The sequence below is a fragment of the Penaeus monodon genome, chromosome 12, assembly GCF_015228065.2.
Source record: "Penaeus monodon isolate SGIC_2016 chromosome 12, NSTDA_Pmon_1, whole genome shotgun sequence".
In the NCBI taxonomy this organism is placed as follows: Eukaryota; Metazoa; Arthropoda; class Malacostraca; order Decapoda; family Penaeidae; genus Penaeus; species Penaeus monodon.
The window spans coordinates 15753251-15773774 of NC_051397.1; the positions used below are offsets into that span (position 1 = coordinate 15753251).

General features: G+C 37.3%; 1 pseudogene; it reads right to left on the reverse strand.

The window, feature by feature from the left end:
- The window catches only part of LOC119579635, a 5056-nt pseudogene extending 4676 nt beyond the window's left edge, over positions 1-380 (reverse strand).
- Between the last annotated feature and the right edge of the window lie 20144 nt (positions 381-20524).

Consider the following 20524-nt stretch of genomic DNA (forward strand, 5'->3'; position numbering starts at 1 on the left):
ACTTGGGAAAAAACACCGATTATAAAGAGATAAGTAAAAGAGATGGAAGTTTTGGGTGGAAGACGAGACGCCCTCGACATCAACTTAAGGTTAGTAAAAACATTTTAGAAGGTTTTTTAGATCCAAAGTAATATTAATTTGCTTTTTGCCTCATTTGTACTCTTCTTTACTTGTTTACATCCTTTCGGTCTTGAAAGGGGGGACAGATACACAGGAGGGGGCAATCCCAGTGGGAAAAGGTTCGAGGGGACCCCGGCCGTTGGAAAAATCTCGCGGGTGCCCGCCGCCCCCCCCGACCCCAGCCCGATGCCCAAAACCAGGCGGGTCCCCCTACCGTACAATTTATGCCCTGCACCCTCATCCATGGGCGATGGAGCCATCGCCCCCCTTCCCCAAGTTTCCTCGAATCCTCAAAAACCCTCGACGGGACCCAGGTCGACGACAACCCCCTTGGGGTCTCCTGTCAACGAAGAGATGCGGCAAAGGACGGCTATTCGAAAGCAGTTCTGAAGGCCCCGGGCGCCTGGGGGGACTGAAGGCCGAGGCCTGAGGGCGAAAAGGCGCCCATCCCCAAAAAAGCGTTCCTCGTCCGACCGTCGCCAAGCCAGCCCAAGCACATCCCAACCATTGGGGGGAAGACACACGAGCATTCGTCCAGCGGTGAAAGAAGGGGGGTCTCCGGCTCCGGGATACGGGCTGCGATCAAAGCCTGGTGGATGGAAAGGACGGGGCTTTTGACGACGAGACCACGACATCAGCGTAAATCTGGCAGCGGACCCCCGATAAGCAGGACGGCCCCCCAGTGCAGGTCTCACGCCCGCACCTGGCCGTGACGCGCAGACAAGGACACGCGACAGACTTCGGGAGTACGCCGCAGATTTCCATGGGAAGGTCGGAGCTCAGGTCAATTTCGGGGGGTCCTCAGCGGGGGTTGTTCGTGGATGGTTTCCCAAAGGTGGACCCCAAGGAATTCACCCGTTTCCCCCGAGCGTTTCGAGATATGGTTAGCGCCTGGGGGATTCGAAAAGGGCACCCCAGAACTGGAAAGCATGTGCAGTGCCCAACCTTCATTACAGTGCTGCCCACAAGTTTAATACAAAAATTTCCCCCAGGTGTTTACTTCCGAGGCCGGGCACCTTTTTCTTTGTACGCAACTGACAGAGTCAGAGGACAGCCCAGTTACTCGCGAACAAAGTCCTTGAAAATAGAAGGGGTTCCCCAACTAAATTTTTTACCAAAAAGGGAAAGTTGTGTACAATTAAAATACAAATATTTTTAACATCTTTGATAAGGATTTTTTGATAAGAGCTCTTTTTGTGATGGTTTAAAAACGCTTTCAGTACAGTACCAGGTTTAACCCAAAAATTTCTTTCCACAGTATTTTGGTAAAGAGGAATTCATACCAAAAATACCGGTGAAAAACCCAAAAAAGACAAGCGGGAAAAACCGGGCTTTCGCGTATCATTTTTAATTTTTGATATTTTTATTTTGACTAAATCGTTTGTTTTTTAAAAAAATGAAAACGCTGCAACGATAAATGTAAATTTGTCTTGTAAAACCCGTCATTATAACCTCTTATAAAAAAAAAAAAAAAAAAAAAAAAAAAATATAAAAATTTAAATAATTATAATATAATAATAGATAGAATATAGAATAATAAATAATAATATATTAACATAAAATATATATATAATATATAATAATATTTTATTTTATAAAATTTTAAAATAATATATATTATATATAATATATATATAATATAAATTTTATATTATATAAAAATATATTATATATAATTAACCCCATAGTTGACGCACCCATTCTGAATGGTAAGAGTTGACACAAAAAGAAAGAAAAAATATCGATAAAAGAGGACACAAATATACAAAGACGTTTTATAAATGATTGACTAATGACAAAAAATAACCGTTGTTGTAATAGATGAAGTTTTGGGATTTTTATTTGATCACTGAATGTCAGTGACACTGATGCTGCCCAAAAAGATAAATAAAAAATCTGTCAGCTCTTACCCTATAAATGTGTGTATATAAAAAAAAAAAAAAAAAAAAAAAATATTATATATTATATATTTTATATTAATATATTATATATTTAATATAAAATATATTGCATATTATAAATATATATAATATAATATATATATAAAATTAGGAGAGGGGAGAGAGAGGGGGAGAGGGGGAGAGGAGAGGGGGAGAGAGAGAAGGGGAGGGGACACACACCACACCCACCACAATACACACACACCCCAACATATATAATAATATAATTATATATAATTATATATAAATATATATATATATATATATATACATTAATAATTTTTATATATAATATTATATATATAATTATATAATATTACATACAAAATATATACAATATATAACCCTATAGCAAAAATAATAAATATATAATATATATATTATAAATAATTTATAATATATATTAAAATGGTGTGTGTGTGGTGGTGTGGGTAAAATATGATAGTATTATATATGGGTATATGGAATATACATGTAAATGTATAATACATATCCTGATAATATACATATAAGTATATATTGAATATAGGTTTTATATAGTATATAAAAATGTTAATATAATTTTGTATTTAAACATAATGTAATATACAATGTAATAAAACATATATAGTTTATATAGTGGAATATAGATAATAGTATATTACATATAAGTAATTAAATATATAAAATAAATTATAAATATTTTTTTATATATATAAAATATAGTATTTGTAAAATATATATAAACATAAATATATGTAAAAAATAAAATATAATATATATTGAATTTTCATTATAGATATATATAAATATATATATATATAATATTTATATAAAAATAATAATAAAATAGTAAAAATTTTATGGTGTGGTGTTGGTGTGGTGTTTTTGTTGTGTGTGTTGGGGTGTGTGGTGGTGTTTTTGGTTTTTTGTGGGGTTGTGGTGTGGGTTTTGTTGTGTAGTAATATTGTAACAAATGTATAAATAAAAAAAATAAATAAAATATATATATATAATATATATTATATATGTGTGTGTGTGTGTGTGTGTGTGTGTGTGTGGTGTGGGTGTGTGTGTGTGTGTGGGTGTTGTGTGTGGTGGTGTATGTGGTGGTGTGTATATGGTGTGAAATATATATAATATTATATATATAATTATTTTTAATTATATATATATTATATATATTAATTATGTATGTATGTATTTATATTATATATTATATATTATATATAATATATATATATATTACATTATATTAATATAAATATCATCGGGGAGCTAACGCCAGGGGGATAGCCGAATCCACCCTTTGCTTCCCAAACATGGGGGGGGGGGGGTCCCCCATTGGCGAACCCCCAGGGGGCCCGGCCCATTTAGCTCCCCGAACATGGAGCTTAAAGCCAGACCTTCTAGGTTGTCCCAGGCTTCCCCGACAGGGATGTTCACAAAGAGACAACCGAGGGCGGGCATCCAAAGGAAAACGGCGGGTGCCAATAGCCTGAGTTGGCGATCCCCTATAAGTAATAGGTCCCTGGGTTGCGGGGTAGGTCGGGTTTAAATATGGGCATGCCAACTGTACCCATGATTTGGGTAGGGGAATTACAAAAGTCATCAAAAAAGGGATCCAAGGCACTGGATAGCGTCCAGGTTTTTTCATACAACAAAAGGGCGTATCAAAAGGGCCTTTAAAACTTGGCCCCTTTTGCATGGAAACCCACTCTCCAAAAACGATCGGTTCATAGCTCCTGTGGTGATTCTAGTTAGCACCCAGGAAGGGATACGTACCCAAACATGTAAACTATGTAAATTCTCTTTATTGAAGACTGAGCGGGTTTTCCCAAAATCCGGGTTAAATAATATATTAAAATATATATATATATATTATATATATATTATTATATATATAATATTTTATATATATATATAATTTTATTATATATATATATATATATTTTACAAGGGGCTAACGCCGACGGGGGGCATGGCCACACCCTTGCTTAGAAAGAGGATCCCCCGACGAGGGTTCCCGGGAGGCACAGGCCCCTCTTAATTTCCCCGGGACGGTCTCGTCAGCGCCCAAGCCATATCTCCCGGGTTTTGTCCCAAGGTCTCCCCCCCCAGGGTTTTCGCAGAGAGACAACCCGAGGGAGGGGTCCAAGGGAAGCGAGCTTGGGGCCATATACCTGATTGACGATCCCGGGTTATGAAGAAAGGTCCATGCCCGTCTCACGGGGAACCGCGGTTGGAACATGGTCCGCAACTTACCCCATACCCGGGGAAGGGGGTTTTACAAAAGGCATCAAGGCGAGACCCAAGACACGGTAGATCCCGGTTTTACTAAAAGAGCAAAATGGAGTATCAAGGCCCCGAAACACGCAGCTTTGGCCTTTGCAAGGTACCGGGCCCCCAAACCCCTTTTGATCGAGTTGCTACCCTGAAATTTAAAAGGGAAAAAGTTAATACCCCCCACACTTTTCGCATTTTTGTACCAGTATAGAGGGTTTTCTTCAGGCAAATTCCCCCGAGCCCCAGGATCTCCAAAACGATTGAGCACCCAAATCCAAAAGCCTTTTTGAGGTCATGAGGCTGCGAAAACCCAGGCCAAACACGCGGCGTTCACAATTACTCGAAGCGTAGTATCGGTTATTTTGGGGTTCCAGGAGTGAATAGACTGCTTGGTCTCGATGCCTAGTAGGGGGTTGCGGCCCCTTTCAGAAGGATGTGGGCGAGAACCTTGCCTGGATGTGAGAGGTAATGCCACGGTAGTTGCACAAACCCAAGATCCCCTTTTCCCCCCAGAGAGGGGTGACACGCCCCCCAAAAAAGGGCAGGGGAATGGCCAGAGCCAAATGGCAGTCGGACGTATGAGGCCCCCAGCCATGGTTCCCCCCAGCCTTTAGCAGTTTAGAAGGGAATCAAATGCCGCAGCTTTCCCCCTTTCAGCTTGGAAATCGCCAGCTAACCCGTTGGGAGGAGGGCCCCCGTGATGGGGGGTCCCGGGACAGGCACTGCGATATCGCTTGACCAGGTAAATGTTTGGGGGTCCACTGGTAAAAATATTCAAAATATCAGCCAACGCCCCCAACCCCAACAGTATCTGAGTGATCCGTCCATCGTGATAGTTGCAGTCATTTTAGGAGGGCTTAGGGTTTAGTTTTTTTCAGGGTGGTAGGGGGGCGAAGGTCATTTCCAGAAATGGCCCCGACCCTTAGCAAGGTTCTGATAACGTTCCTTGTCCCTCCAGCAGGTCCGGCCTACGCACCAGGAAAGAGCAAGACTTTATTTTCCCTTCAGCCGAGCCCTTTCGAAAAGCCCGGGCCTTAATGCCCAGGGGATGGAATTCTGCCTTGTCCTTTGGGGTACGCCAATGGATCCCGAGTGCTTTGAGTGTTTGCGCTTGAAGAATTCCCCAAGCAACTGGGTCCGTCAGGTTGCTGGGTTTGTGAATTGGCAGAGATCCGGCGAACCCCCAGCACACTCCCCCTTTCCCCCAGTCGCCAAGTGAAACACCTTTGGGTGGCCCCCCGGAGGGACGGGGGGTTTTTAAGTGGACCGTAGGGTAGCCACAACCAGTAGGGGGTGCCCCAGAATGGCCTTGGTACTGGGAAACTCTGCAGTCTGGAGGATCCTCCCTGGTGTAATGAGAATGTGGGCGATCTCCTTGGCCCCTGTACCCCCTATCGCGTACCAAGTTCCCGCGATGGGGGGAGCGTGGTACCAGGGGCCCGAGTCCTCATTTTTGGGACCCAGCAAAGTCCCCGGGGAAGGGGGCTTTTCGCGTGGGATCAGCCCCGAGCCAGGGGCCGCAGACATCTCGTAGCCCGCTCGGCACAGGGAACCGCATTGAAGCCCCCAGAAAAATGGATATTCGCCCGGGGGGAAAGTCTTTCCACAGATGCGAGTTTGGGTAGAAGCCCCTTTTTACACGATTTTATACATGGTGGAGGTATACACAATAAGAGACAAGAAAACCAAAAGCATGCTTTCCCTCTTTAACCATAATACGTCACAAAAGGTGTCACCCCGACTACCGGGCGAAGTCGATGGAGATATAATAAAATATATTATATATTATATATATATATAATATATATTATATATATAATATTATATATATACGTATAATATTTTAATATATATATTATATAATATAATTTTATATATTATATAACAAAAATTCCCCAAAACATATATGTGTTAAAACAAAGGAAGAAAAGAAAAAACCCTTTCAAGGCTTAAAGGAAGATAGGGATGGGTGGATGATGGTGGAGGTATTTCCCTGTGATAGACTGAAAGAACACCCCAAAAAAAAAAACAACCTCTTTTGAAAGGTTGTCACCCTTCACCGTAAGACTAAGGGAGGGGGGGGGAAAATACGCCGTTCGTTTTTAAAAATCCATTTTTTTGGTGAGAAAAAAGTTTCGAAAAAAAAATATTAAAAACAATTTTTTTGGAAAAATATAAAAAACATATAAAATAGTAAAACTTAATAAAAATAACAATAATAAAAGGAAGATAAAACTAACTAAAAAAAACAATTTTGGCAAAAGCATTACAAAAATAAACTTAGCCAGCCTTCTAAGATAAAAAATAACCAAAAAAATCAGAAACATAATGGGGTATAAAAAACAGTGCGGACAGCGCTAGATAGCGCCTAGCAGAATCAAATGCAGATGTATCTTCCGTTCATTTGCGTGATAGCGGCACCTAAGCTAGTACTGCAATTGGAAATGCCTTAAATTTATTTCATAATCAGCAAATTATTGCTTTTTTTTTTTATGCAAAGAAAATAGCTAGAAGCCGTCTATTGATTACAAAATTTCCTATAATCTTAACCTTGTGCAGCACACTGGCTCACTATGGGCTTCCATGACCCTTACCTCGATCGCGTTCCTTACCTCTCCTGAGCCTGCATTCAGCCTGAATAGTTCTCTACCGCCACTATTAATCTGAGTCCACATCAGGATCCATTGCGGTGAAGCATAGCGCATGAAGAGCCGAACTCACGAAGAGTTCGAAACGTTTCGAATTTTGTATTTCTTACTTATGTGCGGCTATTTTTTCTATTCAAAAACACACGATGCCCGCACCACACACACAACACATACACACAATATATATATATATATATATATATATCATATAATATATACTATGATATATGTGTATAAATAGTGTAGTATATTAAATGTATAAGTGTGTGCACTGTGCTGTGTAGTGTGTGTGCTCCAGTCGAGCGGATAGTAGTAGTGTGTTAGATTGTAGTGTGTGTGTGCTATGTGTGTCGTGTGTGTCTGGTTGATTACAAATGTGTGTGTGATGTGGCTGATAAGTGTATGTAGTGTCGGTGTGTGTCGCTGCCGGTGGTGCGATATGTGCGAATCGTGCATACCTACTATTATACATACACAAACACTACATATATATATAATATACACTATAAGTACATATCGTCATGTGGGTGTGCACTAGTGTGCCATAACCTGTGTGTGTAGCTGATCGTGTGTGTGTGTGTGTGTGTGTAGTGTGCGTGTTGTTGGTGTATAGATGCTGTAAGTGATTGTGTCATAGTGAGTCGGTATGTGTTGTTCTATCGCTCGTGTGTGTGTCGTGTGTGTGTAGTGATGGTAGAGCTGTGTGTGTGATCCTGTGATGTGTCAGTGTTGTAGTTGTGTAGATGTGCATGTGTAGTATGTGTTGCCTGATAGTAGTGTCGTGTGTGTGCTGTGCATCGTGTGCTGTTGTGTGTAGTGCGTATGTGTGTGTGTGTGCTGTATGTGTGTGTAGTCATGTGTGTATGTAGTTATACGCGTGCTATGCTGTGTGTGTGTCGTAGTAGTGTGCTGTGTAGTGTCAACGTGTTCGTGTGTGCTGCATGTGCTGATGTGTATGCCTATAATGTGTGACTGCTGTGTATGTGACTGTGTGCTGTGTGCCTGACTGTCATGTGTAGCTGTGTTGATGTTTATGGTGTGTGTAGTATGTGTGTGTGAATGTGTGGGTGGCTGTGTATGTTGGTAGTGTGTGGTGTGATGTGCTGTTGTAAGCTGTAGTGTGTTGTGTGTGTGTGATGTGCTGTGTGTGTGCTGCTATAGTGTGTTAGTAGTATGTGTGTGTGTGTGTGTGCATGTGCTCGTGTGTTTTTATGTGTGTCTCAGTTCCTCAGGTTAGTGTAGCCAGGATCAAAAAGTGTCAGTGTGTAGTGTGTTACGTGCTGTGATTGTGGTTGGTGTGTGTTTATAAAAGGCAAACAGACCGCATAAGAAATGCAACAACAAAATCTGAAAACGTTTCGAACCTCTTCACGAGTTCCTTCCTACAGACCGAATAATAAACTGAAATAGGATATATGCGACAAGCATTAATAATTGCTATCTATGTACAATATCATATATACTTATATATAGTATAATATATATATATATACTATCTCATATATATAATCTATACATTATATATTTATACATCATATAAACACAACACACACACACACACACACACAACACACACACATACACACACACACACACACTACACGCACGACCACACAAACACACACACACATCACACACACACACACATACACACACAACACAACACACACACGCACGCACACACACACACAACACACACACGCACGCACACACACACACACACACACACACACACATTATCATACACGATGCACCGATAGACACATCCGTACCAAGGTAATAGAGCAGTGGTAAAAACGCTTAGCGCTCTTATGACATGCCATTGGCTCACGGCAGAGATGAAAACTAATAATATAGACTAGCAAGAAGTACAAACGACAGCCGTGTCCTTGGTGGATAAGTCCGTTGGAGCGCGCCCGAACAGAGTTGATTAGGAAGGCATCCAGTCAGGCAAGGGACTGGCACTAGCCATCATAACCTCTCAATAGTGAACTTGTAGAGAGGCCCGTGTCCTGTGCAGTAGCAGAATCGATAATGGCTATTGCTTTTTCCCCCCCCCCCCCCCCCCCCCCCAAAAAAATATATGCATTGACACACCATATCAATACATAACTACAATACGTACACAGAAAACACACTCACACACACACACATATATATACATCTAATACGACACACACACACACACGCACACACACACACACACACACACACCACACACACACACACACACACACACTACACACACACACACACATATATATACTATATCATATATTATATATATATATAATATATATATATATCATATCAGATTAGTGTGTATGGTGTGTGTCATCATATAATATATACTATAGTATATATATAAAATCTATAATAATATATATATATATATATTTGCCTGTGTATTGTGCTGTCGAACTCAACACTCGTCACGACGCAGAATACTGAGTTACGCAGGGTCGAGGTCACGGCCGCGCGTTGTTCCCTTGGGCAAGGAAACTTACCACCTCGATAATAGCCCCATACCTAAGCCACTGAGAAGTGCAAAGCCATGCCCAAGTCAAGTGCGGTCTCAAGCCGGATAAAGTAGAAGAATGACCACTATACCTACAAAAAGGATAACACCGGCACTCTCGTGGAAAGGAACTGGGGACCCTCCCACTGTACTACAACTCCCACCAAGAGCATCACAACGTGAAAACTGCAATTTCAGCAGTCATCATGACTGCATGACACGCGCGGCTCAGACTAGCAAACCTACCGTTAAAGCAAGAGCGAAGAATGTATGTATGATGTAGTGTATGTATGTGCTATTGTAGTGTAGTATGCGCTTTTCGTGTTGTAAATTATGATTACATATATTATATATGTATATGGTATATATATAATATAATATATATATTCATATATACAAATCAGATACTAATATATATATATATTATATAAGTGTTATAATAGAAAAGTATATAATGTATATATGTAAACTATGCACGATATAGTAATATATACCTACTTATATAAGTATATATGGATCTATCATACTAGATTATACTATATACATATATATATCATATAATAACTACATATATGATTGACTCATATATAAAATAATCTATATATACACCACTTATAATATAATACACATATAAAATTAACAAACTCTCCACTGAACCTAGAGACTCGAACCTCAGGTCACTCCGCGCGATCGCATTCAGCGAGATTGATGAGTGACCTAAGTCGCAGTCACTGTCAGAGAGATAGTTGTTATTATCAGATATCAATGCCGGCATGCATTATTCCATCTAATTCATCCATACACATTGATAATAACATAAATAGGCGTCATACATACCATATATACGTTATATAATTTCGCATACCTGTTGTGGGTGACTCAGCGCCGTGCGAGTTTTTTTGGTCTCACGCGAAGACACTTGCTCTGAGATCGCTAAGGACTGTGGCGCCCCTACCTGAGCCACGTGCCGCCCCCCCCCCCCCCCCCCCCCCCAACCCCCACCCCCCCCACCCCCCCCACCCCACGCCACCTGTGGCCGTGTGGCGAAGGCTGGGCGTGGGACGGCCAGGGCTTGCCGGCCTGTTTCCGCGATCAGGAGCACCGGCCGCTTAGATGCGATTGAGGGCATTCATGCACGTAACAAGAGTTTGATGGGTGGATATGTAGATCGACAGAAGGAATGAATGAGTTCCGAAATGAGTATACATTTTTAAAAATAAGAATAGCTCTAGAAAATAAATGCGATTTAAGTGGGATGGAACAGACAGCTAATCACTGATCAATACACAATGCTCATGCTGAGAGTGTAAATTATCTTCTTGAAAAACATGTCTTATTTTATATTTTCACGAAAAAAGAAGCCGCTGACATTGTGACAAAGCCAAAAGACAAACAACTGAAGATCACAAAAGAATCGTATCTTCCTTTTTTAGCTAATACTGTAAACTTAACGGTATATCTATTTATTAACTTAATCGAGGAGACACGGAGTATCAACGGCGAACCTACGTGTGCTTCATTTATATATTACTGCCGTATTTTTTTTTTTTTTTCAAAGTGAGGGCGTAGGCTTGCCCACAATAACATTTAAAAATCAATTTTAATCTTATTCTCTTATGCGCATCCAAAGGAATTCTTATAATCTAATCCTTAAGCCTAATGTCTATTTGTCTATTTGTTCATGTTTATAGCTATTGGCTTATTTTCAAATAAAAGAAATAGTTGCCAACAAAAGTAAAATGAGATATTCGATCTGCGGAAAAACGCCCTCGCGTTTTATTTTTTTCAACGTAGTATAGATAAATTCGAGATAACATATTGCTACTTCTGCAATTAACTTCATGAAAAAATTGAATAGATTATTTAAGGAATGCGATCTGAAAACGCCGCCCTGCCTATTCATTTTTTTTTTCAACATAATGATAATCCAAGATGACATATCTTGTTACTTACCTGATAAAGTTAATAATCATGAAAAAAGCTTGAAGACTACAGTAGTCGTGATAGCGAAAGAGAGGAGAGAAAGGAAAAAATACTAGCGAAATATTGAAAACACTTCCTTCATAATGAATATTGCTTGGCTACTAAATGAATATCAGGTTGTAAGCTGAATATTATTGAATGGTAGTAATAATAATACAAAAAAGGTGACAATAGCGTTAATGACCAATAATGTGATTATTTAGCAAAAATAAAAGTCAGGAGATTCAGTTATCCTTAACATCTAAAGCAAGAGACAGTCATTTTCTCTTTAACATTAATGATTCGTTGCTCCCTCATGTTGTGATTATCAGTATTTGTTGTTAAGTAATACACACACACACACACACACACACACATTACACACACACACCACAACACACACACACACACACACACACACAAATATATATAGTACCTATTATATATATAGTATATATATATATATATATATATATATTCATATATATATATATACGCTTTATATATATACACACATACCATACATAAATGGAAACATACGAGTACATACATAGCATGCATACATACATATACACACACACAATATAAGATATGAATACATGTATACTAGGTATATATTATCATATATATTATATTAACTATATATTATATAATATCATTATATATGTATTAAGAATATATATAGATACATACATACATACACCACACAGATATACCTATATTATATATAATATATCATATATATATATATATACTATATATATCTATATATATATATATATATATATATATATATATAAATACCAACAGCGAAACATTACATACGTATGCTATATGCATATATGTAATATTGTAAAGAATGTGCATATGTACATATATTATGCACATAATACATAAACGTATACATGCCTTACATAACCATACATATTTACATGATAAGTCTATATACACACACACACACCACTACAACACACATACTATATATATTATATATATATTATATAAAATATATATATATATTATATATATATTAATATAATAATTTATCATATATTATATATATAATAATATATATACAGATACATAGTATATATACTATAGTATATATATTATATATATATATATAAGTCAATATATATATATAATAGTACTACATATTTAATATGTGTGTGTGTCTGTGCTCGCTGGATGTTGTTGGTGTAGTGTAGTGTGGCTGTAAGTAGTGTATGCATATCGAATATATTATATATTAAATATAATATACTATATATTTAATATAGTATATATATATATATATATATATATAGCATACATACATTCATACACGCATAAATGTATTTAAATCATACATAAATACATCATAATGTAATGTTGTATATTACATATACACATATATAGACACACGCACATGAATATAGCACACACACACACCACACAACACACACACACACACACACACACACACACAGTCAGTGCTGAGTACCCTAAGCCCCGAGCATAAAAGAGAGAATTGATTACCTAAAAGGTAACACCGCCACTCTCCGTGGAAAGGAACTGCGTTGGACCGCTACCACGCTACACTCACTCCAAGAGCCATCACAACATGAAACTACAAAATAAGTGATCCAGACTGTGAAACGGACGGACTCAGACATGAATCCCTACCTTAAAAGAAGGAAATATTATACTAATATATATATATATATATATATTATAACTATATTATATATATATATATATATTCTTCTTTTAAGGTAGGTTTTTCATGTAACTTACTGAGCCGCGTGTTAGGTCACATTAGTGATACTCTCATTATTTGTAGTTTTACATGCTGTCGTGATGACTCTTGGAACACGTGCAGATCAACGTCCGGTTAGAGGATCCCCAGTTCCTTTCACGCGAGAGTAGCCGGTGTTACCCTTTAGCCGTTAATCATTAACTCTAACATATATATCGGCGCCTTGCGAACCAGCACATGACTTGGGCCCTGGTATGGCCCACAATGCAGCTAGGTAGCGCCAATCGAGGTGAAAGTTCCCTGCCCAGGCGAACAACCGCGCCGGCCGCGTGTACTCGAACCCTCGAACCCAGATTGACCGATACTACGCCTGACAGATCTTTCTGTCCGATATCTAACCATTCGGCCACCGACAGAGCCCTTGACGATCATGGGCTTTCATGATTTTTCTGGCAATTTAGAGCGGTGCGTTGCCCATTGCCTTCGCCCGGCGTGTATTTATCGATGTACTACCATATAATATTTAACCGAGCATGACTTAGAGCCTGGCTTAGCACCCAGTAGCGCTAGGCAGAGCAATCGAGGTGAAGTCCTTGCCCAAGGGAAACAACGCGCTGCCGACCGTTTGGCAGCACTTAAACACTTGATCACACGGCGGCTGCAATTCCCTAAGACGCATGCCGTTTGACTTTAATCAAGGCGGTATGTCGCACTTTCTTACCATAAGGTCTTAGCTCAAGCCAGATGTCCCCCCCAGTGCGCAGCATTTTTAACGACTTAAGCCCGACGGCGGGAATTACGAACCTCGGGACCATTGAGAGCGTCGGAGGAGACTCCATGTCCCTAACCACATGGCACCATGCATATTTATATATATATATATATATATATCATATATATAAATTACTCACATATAATATATATAAGACTAAAAAATATGATATAAACATATTATATATCTTTTTTTTACGCGCTTCTATTAATTATGCAGCCAGAGGCTGAACATATACATAGAAATACAGATAAAGAGACAAAAACAGGTGAGGCGACAACAGCCCGTGGAACCTTGGCTGCCAGCAGAGCGCCGATCATACAAAGTTATGGATTTGCTAGACATTATTTAAATCAGGCAGCATGCGCGGCGGCGGTTGCGCGTGCCGCATCGATAAATACGCGCCGCGGCGCGATAAGTGCGTTAGATTATTCTGAACTGTGTGTATAGAATGTGTGATATGTGTTCGTGCGTGTGCAAGTTTGATGTGTGTGCATGCGTAGGTGTGTGCAGTTGATGCTGTGTGAAATGATTCAGCACCCTGGTGTGTGGATGCTGTGTGAGCTCACCTGTAGCTGTTGTAGTAGCTGTCATGTGTGTCGATAGCGTAAGTTACGTGCAGTATTATATATCAGATAAATATATCTACATAAATTGTATATATATCTATCGAATATACTATAGATATCATTTATACTATATGTCTTTCTTTCTCCCTCTCTCTGTATGTATATATATATACTATATTATCCTATACACTATAATATATATATATATATATCATACTATTTATGTATATAAATACAACTATATAAACACACACACACATACAATTATATATGTATATGTACACATATCATATTATATATATATATCATATATATATATATATATATGTCATATATGTAGGTATTTATATATACCTATATAGTATTTATATATATTATATATAACTCACTATATATAAGATAATATATAATATATAACTATATATCATACTATAATAGTATTTCATATATTACTATAAATATATCATATCATAGATAGATATATAGTATATATTATATTAGTAGTAATTACTACTATATAGTATAACTAATATATTATATATACTAGTATATATATATATATATGGTATATAATACATACATATTTACATCATTAGGATATATATACCTATATATATCATATATATATATATAGTATATAGACACATATATATGTATGTGTGTGTAGCTTATATATACGTTGTATTTATTATACATAAATAATATAATAATATATATATAATATATATTATATATATAACTAATTAAGTAATATATATACAGTACAGATAGAGATGGCGAGACAGATGATAGAAAGAAAGAAATCATATGATAAATATATCTATAGATATATCGAATATAGTAATACTATTACATTAATCTAGATATATTTATCTATTATAGATACTTTGCACGCATCGCACACACACACACACACACACACACAACACACACACACACACACAAACACACACACAAGTCAAACACACACGCACAACACACAAAACACACACGCCACACACATCACACACACATAACGACACTACGCACTATCGGCCTCCGCGACCGCGTATTATGATCAGCGCGCGCGCAACCGCGCCGCGCATCAAAGCTCGCTGATTTAAATAATTCTAGCAAATCAAACCTAGATACGGCACGCTCCTGCGGCAGCCAAGGCCAGCCTGTTCGGCCTACACCTGTTTTTGCTCTCTCTTTATCTGTATATTCACTATGTATATGTTCAAGCCTTTAGGCACCCCTGCTATAAATTAAATACCCAAAAAAATCATATATATAGTGTATATATATGTTTATATACTAATAGAATATACTAGTATATATATATATATGTATATATATATATATATATATGCCATGAGTCCCAGTGGTTAGAAGGACTGGGACCCCCCCCACTTTCCCGGAACCTATCATGGCTCCCGAGCTTCAATTCCCCGCCGCCCAATGGGAGGCAGTCGTTAATAAATCGCCTGCGCACTGACAATCTGGCCTTGATGAACCCCGACCTCTGTATAGCGCAAGATAAGATCGACATAACCGCCTTGAGAAAGTTAAACGCAGGCGTACCTTAGGGCGAATATCACGCCGTAGCGCCCCCGAACAAGTGTTAAGTGCGCCGACGAAACCGGCAGGCGCGTTGTATTACCCTTGCGCAAGGAAACTCACCTACGATTGTCCTGCCTCAGCCACTGGGCATGATAAGCTCAGCCTTCAAGGTCAATGCCAGGCGTAAATAGAGATGGGACTCGATAAAAACACGGCGGAAGGCAATACGGCCAAACCACGCCCCTTCAATTGCCCCCAAGAAAAAATCATGGAAAGACCCATGATCAGTCAACAGGCCGCCGGTGAGCCGAATGGATCAGAGTATCGGACTACAAGACTGTCACGACGGCAATATGAACGCTTCGAGGGATATTGAATTTAGTCCACCGGCCCGAGCGCCGTTGTACTCACCTTTAGGGCCAAGGAACTTACACCTCGATAATGCCTACTAAGCACACCTCAGACGTGCTGAAGCCAAGCCAGCCAAGCTCAGCTAGCTAGGTCCCAAGACCCGCGATAAATAGAGCAGAATGCATTACTAAAAGCTACGACCGGACTCTCCGTGGACAAGGCAACTGGGGACCCTACCACTGCTACTCACCTCCAAGCCCAGCATCACACATGAAAACTACAAAAATAATATCATACTAGTCGACCACGGCGAGCTCAGACATATGAACCCTACACTTAAAAAGAAGATAATATATATATATATATCTATATATTTCATCAATATATAATCATATATATATATATATATATTTCTTCTTTTAGCGGAGGGTTCATGTCAGAAGCTCGCCGTCGGTCACCTAGTATGATCATATCACTTATTTTTTGCTAGTTTCTAATTTGAATGCCATGATCTATAAGAACGAGTCGAGTACGTAACGCGTAAGGGCCCCAGTCCTATTCCACGGAGAGTGCCGGTGTTACCTTTAAGGTAATCATTCTCTCTATTATCCGGGCTTAATGGGACAGCATAGACTTAGTGTTGCTTCTGGGTGGTGTGTGTTGTGTGTAAGTCGTGTGCTGTGTGTGTGTGTGTGTGCCATATCATGACTGCGTTTGTGTATATATATGTGCCATATATGTAATTTATTCATCACATACATCCATATATCATGTATGTAATGTTATTGCATTTATAATATTTTTTCATGTATTGCGCCTGTATGCATTTGTATGTATAGCATCTCATATATATATATAATATTAGATATTATAGTAATAAGCTTAGTATATATATGACTATATATAACTTATACTATATATCATATCGCTACACAAACACACAACACACACACACACACACACACACACACACAAATATATTATACTGTATATAGTATTATATATATAGTCATATATTATAATATATTAATATATAATATAATATATGAAATGCGAGATATGATTATCTATTTTAGATATATTATGATACAATAGATAATCATGATTGATATATAATATATATATATATATATATATTATATGTATCTATATATATATATATTATATATAGATCTCTATATATATATACTAAATATATATGTATAGATATTTATGTGATCTATCGATAATTACTATATACAGTAGTATATATAGACTAGTCATTATTAGTATTATATATATTAATTATATATATATAATATATAGATACTATATATGTATCACTATATATAGTACTATATATATGTATATATATTAATATATCTAATAATTATAGATATATATGTGCGACTTTTTTTTTTTATTTTTTTCTGTGTACGTGTGTGTGTCAGCCTGTGATTTGTGCTGCTATATCTATGTTACATGATAAATATGTTTATGTATGTAAGCATTGTATACGTTCTATTGTATGTATAGTGCATATATAGTGCTACATATGCCACATTCTAACTAACAGATCATACATATTAATACATATGACATAACGTATAGTATAGTTTCCATGCTTGGCATTATTAATCATATTATACTATATATTATATCATTATATATATTAAAATATAAATACTTATATCAAAATATATACATATATACTCTTATATTATCCCATAATATATATAATATTACGTGTGTAGTATGTAGTGTATGTATCTAGTAGTATATGTATTAATACATATTATATAGGTATATAACTATAAATTTTATATATCACTAAATATACATATATAATATATATCTTAACTATAGTATACACTGTATCAATATACTTCATATTGGAGGTTGATTGTATATGCTAGTGTGTAGCATGCATGATTGTACTCGTTATGTTTCCATATTCTATGTATGTCATAGTAGTGTTATAGTAATATCAGATATGATATTACTATAACAAGAGAATATTATATATATATATACTTATATAGATGTTAGATAATATAATAAATATATATATGTGTCTGTGTGTAGTGTGCTAAGTGTGAGTGTGTGTGCTGTGTGTAAACGTATGTAAGCTGTGTGTGTGTGATGTGTCGGTGTGCTAATACTAACAACAATACTGATAATAACACAAGAGAGCAACATACCATAATGTTAAAGAGAAAATGCACCGCTCCCTTCTTTTGAGATGTTTTAAAGTATAAACGAATACTACCTGACTTTTATTTTGCTAAATAATCATCGATTATGTCATTAACGACATAAGTCACCTTTTGCTATTATTATTACTAACACAATATAGTTTCAGCATATACAACACTGAATTCAATTTATCAGACGCCCACATATCTCATATCGAAGAAGTGCTTCAATATTCGCCTAGAGTTTTTCCCTTTACTCTCTCTCTTTTCGCCAGATCACTTATAGTACTTCAAAGCTGTTATCATGAATTACCAATTTATCCAGAAGTACAATATGTCATCTTGGATTATCATTAAGCTACAAAAAAAAATGAAAAGCAGGGCCGTTTCAAGATACGAATTCATAAATAAATCTATCCAATCTTTTCATGAAGTTAATCAGCAAGTACAATCATTTATAATCTAGAATTATCATCTACGTTAGAAACAAATAAAACCGAGCGGGTTTTACCAGATCAATATCATCTACTATTTAGTTGCAACATGTCTTTCTCAATTTGAAAATAAGCTCAAAGCTATAAACAGTACAACAAATAGACAAAATACACACATTAGCTATAAAGGCATAATTATAAGAATCCTTGGATCCATTAAGAGAAAAGAGTAATCGATTTTAAATGAATAGTGCGCCCCACGCCCCACTTATGCAACGCTATATATAATGAAACACAGTAATGGTTGCCTGCTATGATTACTCGTGTCTCCTCAAGTAATAAATAAATTTTTTACAGTCTAGTTTTACACTATTACTAAAGAAGCGGAAGAACGATTCTATTCGTTCATCTTCAGGTTTTCGTCTTTTGCTTTGCCCATGCTACAGCCAGCTCTTATTTTCGCTGCAAAAAATCATGTAAAAGAAGACATGTTTTCACTCAGATAATTTACACTCTGCCATGACATTGTAGCATATCTACAGTATCAGATGTCTCGTTACCATCCCACTTAATCGCCATTTATTATTAACTAAATCTTATTCTTATTTTCTAAAATGTAATACTCATATCTCTGGAACTCATTCACTCCATACTGTCGACTCTACATATCCACCCATCCACTCCTTTCGCCAGAATGCCTCCAAATCCCAAGCGCCCTCTCCATGACAGCCGCGACAGCCCCAAGCCCTGCCTCCCACGCCGCCTTCGCCACCGGACCACAGGGCTGCTACAGGGGGCCCGAGCACGTGGCTCCAGGAGCGCCAAGTCCAGCGATCTCAGACAAAGTGTGTTTTTCCTTCGCGAACACTTCACGGCGCTCGAGTCACACACAACAGAGTTATGCAGAATTATATATACGTCATCATGTATGTATGCCTATATGTATATTAAATGTGTATATGAAGATGGAATAATGCAATGCGCCATATGATCATCGATAAATAACCTCCTACCCTGACAGGACTCGAACTAGGTCACTCCCTAATATCCTAATCCAATACCATGCGAGTGACCTAGGTTCGAGTCCTGGTCAGGAGAGTTCGTTCCTTATTTTAATATGTGTACTATATATAAAGACGTATATATATGCATTATTTATATATAAATATTATTGTGTATATAATGATATATATATGATAGTATTATAATAGGTATTTATTTACTATACTTATATACTAGATACTCATAATATAATCAAAATAATCAGATTTTACTAGTATATACATTTTATATATATTTATTATACACTCTTATAGTACCTATATAATATATAATATATCATATATATAGATACTTATAACCGTATGTACTATTAGATATTATACATATAACACTATATCATCATATGTACTATAATACACACAGCGCATACACACACATACACATTACACTACTATACATACCATACATACATTCTTCCTCTTCTTTTAA